We start from the raw sequence: 6,972 nt of genomic DNA on the forward strand, positions 1-6,972 counted from the left end.
TGTTGATGCTGTAGTATATTGTATATACTATGTTGACGCTATGGTATATTGTATATACTACGTGATGCTGTAGTATATTGTATACTATGTTGACGCTATGGTATATTGTATACTATGTTGACGCTATGGTATATTGTATATGCTATGTTGACGCTATGGTATATTGTATATACTATGTTGACGCTATGGTATATTGTATATACTACGTGATGCTGTAGTATATTGTATACTATGTTGACGCTATGGTATATTGTATATACTATGTTGACGCTATGGTATATTGTATATACTATGTTGACGCTATGGTATATTGTATATACTATGTGAACGCTAATATGTATTCCATATCCGCACTTGAGAACCTTAACGATTTTGTCTTTGGTTATCAGGTACTATCCACATTCATTTTTCTAGCACCAGGTCATGCAGGGAAACTGGTATTTGGACAGCTTGGATCCAAGTTCGTGTTACTTATGCAGTGACGTCTACATTTCTATGAAGGATTCACCATGCAAAATGTTAGAAAAAAGCAGAGCTATTATCCATAATCTTACCCTCAGACTTCTACTTACTGCGGAAGTCCTCATTCCTTTTTATAAAAATATTAATATTGCCACAGATAATATATCGGAGTAATTTTGGTTTGCATCTTTTATTTGATCAAAGATAAACAATCCTTTGGAAAAAAAGGAATATACCCATTCAGGGGAGCGACATCCTGGATATCCAGCGTTTACGCTCACTTCCGCTCTCTGTAAGTGAAACCTGGACTCGCCCTTGAACAGAATACCCGCCCAGTCTCGGCAATTAAAGCGCAAATGTCTTCTACACCAAACCAAACGTGCTACACGATGGCATCTTAGCAGAACTGGACGGACAGCCGGACGTCGCGGTAGGATACGCTGTTCACGTGATCGATTCCCTACAGATCTGAGGCTGATGGCACACAAACCAGGAATGGTCCGCACTGTCAGACTTGCCGTTTGGAAGCGAACCCGGAGGTGCACCAGTCGGATATGATTGTCCAGTTGTCGTGACGTCGCGCGTGGACGACCTGCACGTGGTCGGTCTCTGACGTTACCAAATTGTTGAAATCTCCACAAACTTGAATAGTGTTTATATGGACACCAAATTGTGTAGCAACAGCGCGATCAAGCATACTAGCTGGGCATTGCTCTACGACCACTTTCAATAGAAAGCGACCCTTCTCCAGGAAGCGAAAACGGCATGTGTAAATACGGCTTTAACTCACCATTAGTGCGGTTAACTGTACAAACCATCAGGCTAACAAATTGATCGGAGTTCATTGTATCCATATATAGTTAAATAATTTATTTTTCTTAAAAACCATTTATTAACACAGATAAATTCACAAAAAAATATTAAATGACCTGGAAAGATGGATCAATTTGTTGTATTTTTATTGGTATAATTATGGCCTTTTCAATTGATTTGCTTTTTAATATGAAACCAAACTATGCATAATTTAAAAAGTATAAATGATTGGACATTCGATGAAACCTTAGACATAAAATATAAACATACAAACCTTTTTTGTTATCGACAGTTTGTATTTTGTGTCATTATGCTAACAAATAACGGACATGTAATTGTTTCCAAAGGAATATTAATTTACTATTGACAGTTTTTGGCAGAATTTCGCTGAAAACGTATTCTGTCACTTGGGTGAATATACATGAATGTGCTTGTAATATTAAACAGAAAATAATTAATTTTTCTAATTCTTGCACATTTCATTAAAAACATATTTCATTCTGTACTAAAAGAAAGTTTCAAAATGCGCAACATCTCCTGGGCTGTAATCTCATGACAATTTTCTTTTGTCAGCACTTACGAGAGTATACATTGTTTGTTCGCTATGACAAAGATAAAATAATGTTCCCCTCGCAACTTTTCAGCATTATGGTTTAATTCGTTACCAGTTCGGCTTGACTTCAACTCATTCCCTAATATTGTCAATAGTTAAAGATAAAAAAAGAAAGAAATACACTCATATCTACACACAAAACCCACTGGACAAGGAACAAAAGGAACTTAGGAGACAAAAAACAAACATTTCATGACTTAATACTTCCAAAAAGGTTTTTTTCAAACTCAGGTGCTGCGAAACATATTAGATGACCAGTCTAGAGCCCTCAATGTACAAATCTATTACTAATTTTTCGACTTTAGTTCAACGTAGATAAAAGCTACTCATTAAGAAAGAAAATTCACACGTCAGATGTAGATCAAGTATCAGTTAATCCATCCAGTGGATACTTTTACGTGTTAACTAATCCACCAAGCGTCACATGTAATTCAAGTATCAGTGAATCCACCCAGTGGATACGTTTACGTGTTAGCTAATCCACCAAGCGTCACATGTAATTCAAGTATCAGTGAATCCTCCAAGTGGATACTTTTACTTGTTAGCTAATCCACCAAGCGTCACATGTAATTAAAGTATCAGTGAATCCACCCAGTCGATACATTTACGTGTTAGCTAATCCATCAAGCGTCACATGTAATTAAAGTATCAGTGAATCCTCCCAGTGGATACGTTTACGAGTTAGCTAATCCCCCAAGCGTCACATATAATTCAAATATCAGTGAATCAACCCAGTGGATACGTTTACGAGATAATTTACACTGTAGATAAATAAAATCTACAATGTAGATAAATATAGTCCACAATGTAGATAAATATAATCCACACTGTCGATAAAGATAATTCACAATGTAGATAAATGTAATCCACAATGTAGATAAAGATAATTGACACTGTTGATAAATATAATACAAATATCAGTGATGCCACCAAGTGGATACGTTTACGTGTAAGCTACGTGTTAGCTAATCCACTAAGCGTCACATGTAGTTCATGTATCAGTGTCCCCACCCAGTTGATACTTTTACGTGTTAGCTAATCCATCAAGCGTCACATGTAATTAAAGTATCAGTGAATACTCCAAGTGGATACTTTTACGTGTTAACTAATCCACCAAGCGGCACATGTAATTCAAGTATCCGTGAATCCTCCAAGTGGATCCTTTTACTTGTTAGCTAATCCGGGGGGCGTCACATGTAATTAAAGAATCAGTGAATCCACCCAGTGTATACATTTACGTGTTAGCTAATCCCCCAAGCGTCACATATAATTCAAATATCAGTGAATCAACCCAGTGGATACGTTTACGAGATAATTTACACTGTAGATAAATAAAATCTACAATGTAGATAAATATAGTCCACAATGTAGATAAATATAAGTTAGCTAATCCACCAAGCGCCACATGTAGTTCAAGTATCCGTGAATCCACCCAGTGGATCCGTTTACGTGTTAGCTAATCCCCCAAGCGTCACATATAATTCAAATATCAGTGAATCAACCCAGTGGATACGTTTACGAGATAATTTACACTGTAGATAAATAAAATCTACAATGTAGATAAATATAGTCCACAATGTAGATAAATATAATCCACAATGTAGATAAATATAAGTTAGCTAATCCACCAAGCGCCACATGTAGTTCAAGTATCATTTAATCCACCCAGTGGATACGTTACCGTGTTAGTTAAGCCACCAAGCGTCACATGTAGTTAAAGAATCAGTGAATCCACCCAGTGTATACATTTACGTGTTAGCTAATCCACCAAGCGTCACATGTAGTTCAAGTATCAGTTAATCCACCCAGTGGATACGTTAACGTGTTAGCTAATCCACCAAGCGTCACATGTAATTCAAATATCAGTGAATCCATCCAGTGGATACGTTTACGTGTAAGCTAATCCACCAAGCGTCACATGTAGTTAAAGTATCAGTGAATCCACCCAGTGGATACATATACGTGTTAGCTAATCCACCAAGCGTCACATGTAGTTCAAGTATCCGTGAATCCACCCAGTGGATACGTTTACGTGTTAGCTAATCCACCCAGCGTCACATTTAGTTAAAGTATCAGTGAATCCACCCAGTGGATACGTTTACGAGATAATTTACACTGTAGATAAATAAAATCTACAATGTAGATAAATATAGTCCACAATGTAGATAAATATAATCCACACTGTAGATAAAGAAAATTAACACTGTTGATAAAACTAATCCACAATGTAGATAAAGATAATTGACTCTGTTGATAAATATAATCCACAATGTAGATAAAGATAATCCACAATGTAGATAAATATAATCTACACTGTAGATAATGAAAATTTACACTGTTGATAAAACTAATCCACAATGTAGATAAAGATAATTGACACTGTTGATAAATATAATCCACAATGTAGATAAAGATAATCCACAATGTAGATAAATATAATCCACAATGTAGATAAATATAATCCACACTGTCGATAAAGATAATCCACAATGTAGATAAATATAATCCACACCGTCGATTAAGATAATTCACAATGTAGATAAATGTAATCCACAATGTAGATAAAGATAATTGACACTGTTGATAAATATAATCCACAATGTAGATAAAGATAATCCACAATGTAGATAAATATAATCCACAATGTAGATAAACATAATCCACAATGTAGATAAATATAATCCACACTGTCGATAAAGATAATCCACAATGTAGATAAATATAATCCGCACTGTCGATAAAGATAATTCACAATGTAGATAAAGATAATCCACAATGTCGATAAATATAATCCACACTGTCGACAAAGATAATTCACATTGTATATAAATGTTTAACCATGCATGCGAACCGTATCATATAATGCTTAAACAAATTACAATCTAATTAAAAAACAGATATGAATTTATCACGTATGCCATTAGCTTCAGACGTAGTGCATGATGAAGATCTGTATTTTAATCAGATTGGAACAGGTTATATAGGCATGTCATCCAATCCTATTTTGTTTATCTTTACAATTTGTTGAAAGGAAAATAGAACTTCCTTACGATAAAGGAACTATGAGAAGAATTTAATGGAAATGCTGGAAAATTCGTAGGAAACGAAACTACACGCAATCAGGATCATGAAGCTGATGGGCGTGAAAGTTCTATTTATCACCAATACAGCTGGTGGTATAAATCAGGAATATGACAAAGGGGACATCATGATCATCAAGATCAGATTTTCCTCCCTGGATTTGCTGGACAAAGTCCTCTCTATGGACAAAATGACGATAGTTGAGAAGAAATGAAACCAAAACGCTTTTTAGGGCGGTAACAAAATGAAATTAAAACGCTTGTCAGGGCATTGACAAATATATATACCAAATTATTAAATTAAAGCATATGATAGTGTTTTGCTATAATGCAGAACGATGCACATCACATAAAACTTTCAAAATATCTTAACTTTGATTTTTATTGATTGATGGATAAAATCTATATTCGACTTTTTGTATATATATATATTTATATGAGGCCACATAGTCTGCAGATTATTTTACGGGAATTTAACCATAGTAATCTTTTTTTTTTCTTTTTTTTTCTCCCCTCTTATTATGAAAATCGATTTGAAATCAAATAATCAGTTTTGTCTTTAACTTTGGTAAGAATCGCATTTGAAATGTGCAACAATGTCCTAGCACTGCACTCATTTCTCCTCGTTGTTCTCCACGAAAGACCATCTAACTCACAAGATTACCTCTTTCACAGCCAAAAACTTGCAGCCACTGTAAACGAGGTTTAAATTCACATACCTGCACACAATCAAACAATATTACATTTTGAAATTCCTTTACTTTTAAGCATCCGATTGTCGGTGAAACAGTTTTGATTTGTTTTGGGTTTGACTTTCTCGCAACAGCCAGGGTCATGTGTAGACGGGTGCCTAGGGAGACACAACAGCCAGGGTCGTGTGTAGACGGGTGCCTAAGGAGACACAACAGCCAGGGTCATATGTAGACGGAGCATGCTGTAGGTACTGCACATCTACTTTATAAATCTGTGTTTGAAATTATCTTTCACTTATTCCCTTCTAAGACATTTATGTTGTTTCATTTTCTAGATTTTCCTTGTATGTCTAAAGCGTACAGTAAGCGACTGCGGGATCATGCTCAGATCACGGCGAAGTCTATAGGACTGCAAGGGTTCACTCTCCGTGAGGGTGTCTATTTTATGTATACTGGTCCTTGCATCGAGACCGTTTCGGAGGGCAGGTTCATTCATATGCTCGGCGCTGATGTCGTAGGTAAGATAACAGTGTATTGTTCTATAACATAATATAATACTGTACAGAACGTATGGATTATGGTTCCCACTTTGTTATATGATAAACTGGATGCGTAATGCGTTTTTGAACTGATGCTAGTTCTAAGGTGAATCTGAAGAGGTTTCAGTGAGCGTGATACCCTTTGTCGCTCAACCGATGACATCGGAAGAATGATCCTTCTAGCAGACGCATGTTTCTTTTCTTTCTTCTTTTGAATTGGATTGATAAACATAGATATATACCAATCACCAAAGCAAAGCTTTATTCTACTGAGCGAAACCATCTAGAATTCGTGACTATAATGTCATCTTCGCGCAGATAGTATGTTGATCTCTGGCTGACAATCAGTTTATATCGATATAATAAACAGTTGTTCCAGTTATCGATTTATATGATATCCACCCTAGAGACATTGCATCACTCATACTACGCTCTCAGGCGGACATATCTTCGTGTCAACCTGTGACTGGGATAATAGTATTAGAAACACAAATGGAAAAATGGCTCTCATTTACGTTAGGTATTGTCAAAAAAGGAAAGAAAATCAATGTCAAAGAAACGAAACGAAACGGGAAACAGTGACACTCACTTCATTTCGTCTTTAGGTATATAAAGGATGACTATCCACGAAAGGGGAGGGGTACAAGCTCGTGCAGGACTGTTATTTGACCTTCCTGGTATAAATGAGTTTGATGGGGTTGTTCTAACTTTGATTTCAGGAACTTCTTGCATGGTGTCACTTTCGGTTTTTTATTTGGGGGGAGGGGGAGGGG

At 36.0% G+C, this 6,972-nt stretch overlaps 1 pseudogene; it reads left to right on the forward strand.

Moving 5' to 3' along the window:
* Positions 1–335: 335 nt before the first annotated feature.
* The window catches only part of LOC110450779, a 7,718-nt pseudogene continuing 1,081 nt past the window's right edge, over positions 336–6,972 (forward strand).

The sequence above is a fragment of the Mizuhopecten yessoensis genome, unplaced genomic scaffold (assembly GCF_002113885.1).
Source record: "Mizuhopecten yessoensis strain PY_sf001 unplaced genomic scaffold, ASM211388v2 scaffold5519, whole genome shotgun sequence".
NCBI lineage: Eukaryota > Metazoa > Mollusca > Bivalvia > Pectinida > Pectinidae > Mizuhopecten > Mizuhopecten yessoensis.